The sequence below is a fragment of the Psammomys obesus genome, unplaced genomic scaffold, assembly GCF_907164565.1.
Source record: "Psammomys obesus unplaced genomic scaffold, mPsaObe1.curated_primary_1811, whole genome shotgun sequence".
NCBI classification, from domain to species: domain Eukaryota; kingdom Metazoa; phylum Chordata; class Mammalia; order Rodentia; family Muridae; genus Psammomys; species Psammomys obesus.
This window is the reverse complement of record NW_026593286.1, coordinates 17,884,261-17,894,008: the sequence shown is the minus strand read 5'-3', so window position 1 is coordinate 17,894,008 and position 9,748 is coordinate 17,884,261.

The following is a 9,748-nucleotide window of genomic DNA, read 5'->3' as shown; positions in this document are numbered from 1 at the left end:
ATAGATAGATAGATAGATAGATAGATAGATAGATAGATAGATAGATACGTAAATAAATAAATAAATAAATGATAAAACTATTGAGCACATGAACTTCTCCCTCTTTGCATCTTTCCTATAGAGACAGCATGACTGGCTCCCTCCTCAAATTACCAGGACCTCCCTGTCGTGACAGATGGTACCCTTCCACAGGAAGCTGAAATAAACCCTTTCTCCTTTGTTGCTTTTGCCAGGCTGTTTTATCATAAAACAGGAAAACTAACTACTACAAGAACTGAAATCCCATAATGGAACAGAATGAAAGGGCAGTAAGCAATGACCTCAGAATTTACAATAAGAAATGAAGATAAAATCAGGCCCAAAATATGAAGAAGAATGAAAGTAGTAAGTGAACAGGAAAAAAAAAATTGGCGCAATACAGAACAGAAAAATAATGAAACCAAGAGCTATCTTTTGAAAAAGCCAATAACATATATGAACTAGCAAAAGACATATAGTCCACAAGTTGAAACTCTTATCTAGCTTCACTATGGTGGTTAAGAATCTGTGACAAAACAGGTCATCAACCATAGGGGAGAACCGTTACTACTACTGTGCTAAATGGGCATAGTCTTATGCCAGCTCCAAATGACTCACAGTTATACTCATAGATCAAGGTATCTTTTTACCCTCATCAAAGAACTTACATTTGCAGTATTGGAGATTAACATAGAGGCTTGCAACTGGTCAAGGTATGGAGAATAAGAGACTGCAAGATTCTCATCCATAAATGGGATTTCTACATTACACCCACTCCTTCAAAGGCCCCGGGATCATTACAGAGCAGTGCGTGGAAAGATTAAAAGAGCCAGGGGCAGTAGACCACTACCAGGAAAAAAAATGTTATCTGGACACAGAAGAGCCTATGTGAATTCACAGCAATCATGACAGCACGCTCAAAACCCGCACAAGCTCAAGTCAGACAAAATCCCATCATGGAGAGGGGAGGTAAACAAAAATCCTAACGCTACATGTGGAGCTGTTGGCACCTGATAGCTCCTGAGAGAGGAACACTCAGGTTTCTTTAAGGTTGTGGCCTCTGGAAGGGCAACCATGCTTTTTGTGGTGGTTTGACTAGGAATGGTTCCCATAAAGTCACGTATCTGAATGCTTGGCCCACAGGCAATGGCACTATTAGGAGGTGTGGCCTTGTTGAAGTAGGTGTGGCCTTACTGGAGAAGATGTGTCACTTGTGTGGGCTTTGAAGTCTCAGAAGTTCAACCTTAGTTTCAGTCTTTCTCTCTCTCTTCCCCTCTCTCCCTCTCTCTTCCTCACTCCTCCATCTTTCTCCCCCCTCCCCATACACATACATACATATTCTCTCTGCCATCTGGAGATCAAGATGTAGAACTCTCAGCTCCTTTTCCAGAACCATGTCTGTCTACGTGCTGCCATGATGATAATGGACTAAAGCTCTGAAACTGTAAGCCAGCTCTAATTAAATAATTTCCTTTATAAAAGTTGCCTTAGTCGTGGTGCCTCTGCACAGCAATAGAAACCCTAAGACACTTCTACTAATAAAAGATCACACACCCAACAAGTATGTAGGCAGCACAAAGCATACTTGATGGGTATTGAAAAAGAGAGATTGAGTGAAATCACAAAGTTGAATGAGTACGGGAAGGAAATGATCTTATGAAATTAAACATATCATGGATGGGGGAAGGCCTCATAAACCCCCACCTCTAGCTAATGAGCTATTGACAGTTGATGATTTTTGTGAGAGGGAGAATCTGTTTTCTTTCAGAACTGAAAACAGTCCAAATACCCATCAGCAGATTAATAAACAAACAGACTGTGTTACAGCCGTGCAGCAGACATGCAAGGCTTAGGGAGAGGTTTATGAGTTAAGGATGTATTGACCATCTTGAATGAAGCAACGACTCTCTGGGCACATCATATGTCTAAATTATTCAGTGGTGACTTCACCCATATGTAATTTGTCGGTTTTCAAAAGAAGATAATCACCATACCAGTCTTTCAGAAGCTAAGAAAGAGTAATTAGCAACAAAAAGTAGATATAGTTCATGGTGAACCTAGCCCTAATTTACACTTTAAGCATAGGATGATGGCCAAAGACTCTTGTAAACATTCTAAGATGTTTAGCCTCCCATCTTACCTTGTTTCTTTTGTAGACAGATGTCATAATTACCTTCCATTCAAACATCCCTGACCCCAGGGGCCTCTCATCTTGCCCACAGTGAGGAACAGTGGTCATAGTTCACAACCTGCTGTCTGTTATATAATGATATACTACAGTGAGACAGAAAGCATTGAAGAGGCTGATCCCTCTGTCTTTTGGATTATTATTATGAAAATATGACATCCTAAGATGCCACACTGATATTAATTCATTACAACTAGAAGGTGAATTAACATCATACCATATATATGACTCTGGGAATGTGCTAGAAAACAGTCACTAGGTCATGTCCTGTAACCTAGCCATTAAAAAATATATATTAATAAATAAATTCTGACCCCTTCAGCATCATATCTGCTGCTGCAAAAACTTAGCATGGCAGTAGCGGGACTCGCCTATAGATAATCAGATAGTCAGGTGGTCCGACACATGGAAACATTCTAAGAATCTGGGCTGAGTTCTCTGTAGATCTGGAGTTTAAGGAGTTGGAATGTGAGAGGAGTGAGGGACCAACACCCACTTTCGATCGGCAGCCTGGCGCCCTTCCCGTCTACAGCCGGTGGCATCTCAGAACTCTCAACACTCATTATTTACCTCACTGGCCAGCCTTTGCTGGTGCCTCATAGCACTGTCAACTCTGGTTACCTGGTTCTGACATGGAACTCTGACCTCCCTTACTCAGTGACTCATCAAGCATCTACGGTCACAGGGTACCTTTGGTGTATGCAGGGGCTCCTGGGATGGCTCAGGCAAGCAATGCTCTCTCAGCTAGGGGAACATCAAACTCGTACGTGGTGATTTGGTCTTAACTATGGCATGTAGCTAGCAATGAGAGTCTAAAACAAAGGATTCTGAGGTACCTGGAGGATAGGGACAACTCCATGGAGAAGGAGCATCAAAGCTGAGAGTCAAGGTATGAATGAAGTACCTAGAAAAATCAGAGAAGGGAATTCTAGAGTATGGAGAAGAAAGGGAAGCACAGGTTAAAGAATGGAGAGGAAGACAGGAAGGCTGCAGAAGAAAGGGTCAGAGAGGGTTGTGGGTAAGAGAAGATAGATAAGAATCTTAAGATCTCAAGACAAGAATCTGGAGACTTAGAAAGTGTGGAAAAGCCACTGAAATTTTGTGTTTGTCTATTTTCACTATATTGTGGATTCCCAAGGGTTTTATATCAAATTCCCACACAATAGCCAAGGCAGCCAGAAAATTTTATCAGCAAGAAATGAAAACACAAAACAAAACAAAACCCCAAAATCTTGTTTGAGATCTTTTTGAGCATTTAACTTGGGTTAACTCTTTATCTACTTTTATCAAAGAGATCTGATTCCACTTTGCAACTTTGTTTCAAAAAGCGGTCAAAAGCTCTACCAACTCTTGCCATGCTGAATAAGTAACTTCCTAGGGAATTCTGAGTCACATTCTGTCTAGAAGCCAACCCCCAGGAGTTCCAGAAAAGAGAGCCATCCAGGCTACCTCAGAGTCACTCGGAAGAGAGGAGCCAACATCTCCAACTCTCACCCAAATGCTAATGAGTCAGGTGGGTTTTCCAGGTTGCAATGTTGTCATTTTCCTTGTCCATGTTGCCTTCCTAAAAGTTCATGACAATAGTTAAGAATTGTTAAGAAGGTTTGAGTTTGTTGGATTCTACTTGGGATGGCTTCTGAGATTGTCTGGATAGAAAGTAACCAGATGGTGGTGGTGTCAGTGGTGTCAGTGGCGGCACACACCTGTAATCCCAGCAGAGGCAGGCCAAGGCCAGCCCAACCAGGGCTACACACACACACACACACAGAGAGAGAGAGAGAGCTGAAGTAGAAGCAAGAGGAAACATTAAGGGAGACCCTGAAATTTCCTGACCAGCTCTGCAGGGAATGGAAGCCAGGCATTTCCGGCCATCCCACCTGTGGCTCTCAGCAGTCCCATCTTTCAGATAAGGAAACTGTGCCATGTTGTAATTTACTCAGGAGTTAAAAAGCGATCTTGGCTAGCAGAGCAAATCAGTGTGACTCTAAGTTCTCCTTTCTCCTGCTACCTTCTGCAGGCTCCAAGGCTGTCTGTGTCTGAGCCCTTGACACTGACAAAACCACCTTACCTTTTGTGGAAGCCGCCTGCTTGGTGAGGTTCCTCTAAAATGCAAGGCTCTCAAGAGCTTGCCACATAAGAAATCCCAAAAGACTGGTTGGCTTCCTTGTCGCTAGGGCTGCTACTTTCAACACCTGGACTTAAATGGCCCCGAGAGAGACATAACCAAGAAGCAGGATATGCCCCCAAACAAGTGAGTTCTAGTTCCTTGCTTCTTTTCCTTGTCCTGCTCATGAAACCATTAAAAGTGACCCAGTCAGTTCAGCTGATCCCCTGTGTCCTAAAGAAGTAAGGCAGCATACCATACACACACACACACACACACACACACACACACACACACACACACACACACACGCCTGCTCTCACTTTTCCTCCTCCTCTTTTTCCCTTCTCTTTCCTTTAATCTTCTTCTCCCTCCATCCATCTTCATCGTCTCTAATAGGGGCCCAAACCTCACCACCCATCTGTACCCAGAAATTTTCTAAGAAGAAAGCAGGGCCAGCAGTATATCATTTTTACAAAGAAAATGAATCGAAACTCCTCCGGTTATTTGTAACTCCCCGATTCTCTACCCCAATCCTATCTGAGAGGAAATGTTTCAATTAACATGCCCCTGGATGGCTTAGAAAGGAACAAAGTGTCTATTTTCTCCTTCATCCTAAGAATATTCATCAGCGCGTGTCCTATTCGCACAGCACACAGGTAAGGCTACTTTTCCACTGTTTACCTTTGCTAAGATCCGGCGTGCACAGGACACTTCATAGTGTATAAAACAGTAGATTTTCAGGTTGAGCCTCACCCTGAGAGGCTCTTTGTTACAAGCGGCTTTTGACTCCATTTCAAGCGTGGAGGATGATTTCTGCCTGGGTGGCCCTCAGTCACCACCACCTGTCTATTACCAACCATGCAGCACAGAGCCATAACTGACTTATGCTTGGGGATAAAAAGGGTGCTCCCCTATCCACCTATTGGGGGTGAACTGAGACCCTAGGATGCACATGGCACATCAAAAGTCACGTCAGGGAAACCAGATCCAAGAATGCGTCAGACACCAAAACATGGAAGAAGTGTAACTCTCTCACCTTGTCCCCACAGAAATGGTGGATGCCTTGCACTATGATGGCAAGGCTCCCACACCAGCTGCCATCTGATACCGACAGGCAGAACTCCTGACTATCCTTGGGTTTGGGTCAGCTTCCCACATCCCATTATGGACACGGTGGAGTCAACTGATGTCTGCCTATCCGCCCGCTCACCTGCCTGGATCTGAAACAAGCCTGCCTGCTCTGACCCAGTGCAGCCACTGCACCTCACAGCTGAGCTCAACTCTGCATCTTCACTCCCCACCTTGACTCCCCTGTGGCATCAGCTGTACCTTCCTCCCTAAAGCTGGCCTGGGATCATTGCTGATCAATATAGATTCACGGCTCTCAGACCCACATTACATATATATATATATATAATATATATATATATTATTTTTATTAATTACACTTTATTCACTTTGTATCCTACCTGTAGCTCCCTCCCTCCTCCCCTCGCTATCCCATCCTCCCTCTCCCTTCTCCACCCATGCCCCTCCCCAAGTCCATTGATAGGGAAGGTCTTCCTCTCCTTTCTTCAGATCCTAGTCTATCAGGTCTCATCAGGAGTGGCTGCATTATCTTTCTCTGTGGCCTAGTAAGGCTGCTCCCCCCTCAGGTGGAGGTGATCAAAGAGCAGGCCAATCAGTTCATGCCAGAGACATTCCCTGTCCCCATTACTAAGGAACCCAATTGGATACTGAATTGTCATGGGCTATGTCTGTGCAGGGGTTCTAGGTTATCTCCATGAATGGTCCTTGGTTGGAGTATCAGTCTCAGAAAAGACCCCTGTGCCCAGATTTTTTGGTTCTGTTGCTCTCCTTGTGGAGCTCCTGTCCTCTCTACATCTTACTATCTCCTCCTTCTTTCATAAGATTCCCTGCCCTCTTCCCAAAGTTTGGCTATAAGTCTCAGCATCTGCCTTGATAGCCTGCAGGGTAGAGCCTTTCAGAGTCAGGCCCCCATCTTAATCCTCTTAAACTCTGCTGGAGCCTCTTTAGCTTGTGCCCATTCTTTACAGTACACACGTTCACATGTGGGGATGGATATATGTTTGATATGAAAGTTAAAGCTAGTAATCACAATTTGAATAAAATAACCTGGATTTTCCTTAGCCAGGTTGCCAAGATGATGACATTGAGCAACTGAACCTAGTGAATTTATTATTAATCAATTCTGACATCGTGGAAAGATATAAGCGTGTTTGTCTGTCTCTGGCCCAAAGGGCTCACAACAGCCTTCCAAGCATTGAGGTGGCCCATAACCCACATTTAAGGTTATCTCCTACCAGAAATGGAACCTGGCTTTGAAGATGAACTTCACACCCGGCGACTGTACTTGGGTTTCTCCTATTCCTTCTGTCTTCAAGGGACACAAAGGTTGAGATAGGGGTAGAAACTGAAAAGATCAATATAGAAATTTAAAGCAAAGCAATGCTTAGAGCTAAGGATATTGGTAGGCAAGAATTCCCAGCACTCAGAAGGCTAAGGTAGGATTGTGTGTTTAATAAAGGCTACCTGGCTACAGTGTGAGTTCAAAGCCGACCTGGGAAACTTAATAGAACCTTGTCTCAAAATAAAAAGTAAAAGAGGAAGTCAGGGATATGGCTCAATGGTAGAGTATTTCTCTAGTATGAACAAGACTCTAGGCCCAGACCCTACTACTGCTGAGAATAGGAAGGTAAAAAAGGAAAAGAAAGGAGGGGCATGGTGACACAGTATTGTAATCCCAGAAAAAGGTGGAAACAGAGGACCTGGACTAGTTCAAGGTCATCCTTGGATACATAGAGAGTTTGAGAGGCTAACCTAATCTAGATGAGACCCTGTCTAAAGAAAGTGATGAAAATAGTCAATAATGAATTTCTATAAGCAAGGAGAAAAACAAAACAAAGTAGCATATCACCACAGGAAGAGCACCGGGTAGAGACTGAATAGTCATAGGTTTTATTTGTAGATTTGGCATATACCAACTGTCACCACCTCAGCTTCTTGTCCTACTACATGTCTGGCTGGCTCAAACTATAAAATAATTCTAATAATAGTATTCTGTCCTTCCCACTGTCCTGTGAGCTGAAGAGATGTATCCAAAAGAGGTGAAGAGCCAAGAGAAGGAAAGAGGATGAAGCAAAGAGTGTGGAGTTTCAGACTAGACCAATGGAAGAACCAGATTGACAGGTGGCATATGAAAGAACACTCGGAAAAGTACAGGAAAACATGCTAGAATCAGAAACACTGATTATGTTGGTTAAAGTCTCATAGCAAGAAGCCCAGAGCCAATCTTAAGGGGAACCCAAAGCTAGCAAAGAGAGAAGACAAGAGCCTTCCTGCCTTCTCTATCCCCAAACACTCATCTCTTTACAAGCCAGGCTGAACTAGCTAGCTAGCAAGGGAGGAAATATTTGTCCAGAGTTCGTGGCTCACCAGCAGCTCTGGTCCATAAACATGAAGTGCTGTGATTTGAATGAGGCATGAAGCAGACCTGAGATTTTGGAACCAGGAACTAGAAAAATCTTGCTTTTCATGTAAATTTCAAATGACAAAGCAGGGTGGAATGGCGGGTAGGGTGAGGAGAAGGAGAGAGGATGAATGCAAATAATCTCTAGGGGTAATAGTTGATTGTCTGTGGGAATGCTGTAGCTCAAAATTCAGAGAACGGGAAACACAGACTCCCAAAGAGGCAGAGGTCTATCAGTGGCCATGGGCTGTCCCATCAGTGACTCCTATCTGCCTCCAGCCTGACAGAATTGGCCATGACTTGTGGCTTGAGGGAGGCTTGGCAGGACTTATGAGATGAGTTAGTGGGATGTTCTTGGCAAGCCAGAACCGCTTTATCTCCCTCGGGGATGTCTTAAGAAAAGGGAAGATGAGAAATGTCCACATGAAATAGAACCCCTGCCACTGGTCAAGGAGAGTGGCCTCTCTCTGGAGCACCATCAAAGAAGCACTCCCTGTTGCCTCTACAGAGGTGGAGTCCTTTTGATTTTAGAAGCCAAAGAGAGGAGAAGCATACTCACTGCTGCACTCTCTTCACGTTGTCTAAGAAAAAAAAAAAAAAAAAGAACTGGGCCTTCTGAGGTTGTCCTGGTCCTCTGACTGCTCCTCCTGGGAATTGCTTTACCACCATGGATAAAATGCAAGTGAAAGGCAGGTAGTTTCCTTGAGAGTCAAAGCCATGGACTGCTGTCTGCAGCTAATGAGCCTCAAGGCCTAGGGAAGGACTCCCCTTCCCCATGTTGACTTCATGAGAACATGAAAAGGCCTATCTTGTTTAGTGAGATTCTTTCCAGCTGCATGTGATGTGTCTTTGCTCTTTCAGGCCGTATTTTTTTCTCAGCCTCCATTGTTGAACACTTAGGTGGGTTCCATAAGTTATCTATTGTGCATAGTGCTACAGTAAAGAAGGGCACTTGAGGGTCTCTGTGATGGATTGATTTGGAGTCCTTCAAGTGAAACACAGGAATTATGGCTAGGTCATATGGAAGATCTAGGGTTAGTTTTTTGAGAACTTACCATGCTGACTTCCATAGTGTCTGTACCAATTTACATTTCCACATGCAATGAATAAGGGTCCTTCCCCACAACCCCCTTCTCTCCAAAATCATGGCTAGGTTTTTAGGTGTTTGTTTTTTATGACTGCCATTATGCTAGGGTAAAAAGGACTCTCAGTGTAGTTTTTATTTGTATTTCTCTGATGACTAGAAAAGCTGAGCATCCTTTAAGGTCTTTTGACTATATTTGTATTTATTTGTAACTAGTAGAATATATTTTATCTATTTGTTTTTTTTCTATAGATACAGAAATCACATCTAAATATCATATGCATACATAATGTGAAAACAGAATTGAAACTTCTGGATAGGGGACTGATAGAAGAGGGAAGGGATGAGAAAATGAAAGGCAGGGAAGCATGAGGTAGAATACATACATAATATAGCATACATACATATGAAAACAAAATGAATAACGAAGTCAGTAAGGAGAAGGTTGAACAGGAATGCGTAATGTTCTTAAGAGTCTTTTCCAGTAACCACAGATAAATAGAAAAGAAACTTCTAGATAACTTTCAAGGAGAAAAATGAACTCTCTTGAGCAAGAGACTTATATTCAGAATCAGATGCAAGCTGTGCAACTCCTATGTATTTCCCTTTAAATGATCAAACTCCAACAAGAACACCTAAGATGTAAGAAGAAACCCAAAACAGAACACCTTGAGACTTTTGGAAGTTACTCTCATCCTTGGCATCATTTCCAAGAGTATGGAAAAGACAACCTGTTCTTAATTCTCCAGCAGATGTTCCAACTTCATCTCAGACATTTTGTTTTTCCTTTCTATTGCTTTCATGGAGACACTTGACTGAAAAAAAAATGCCTTAAGCAGGAGCTTTAAGAGCCTCTGTATA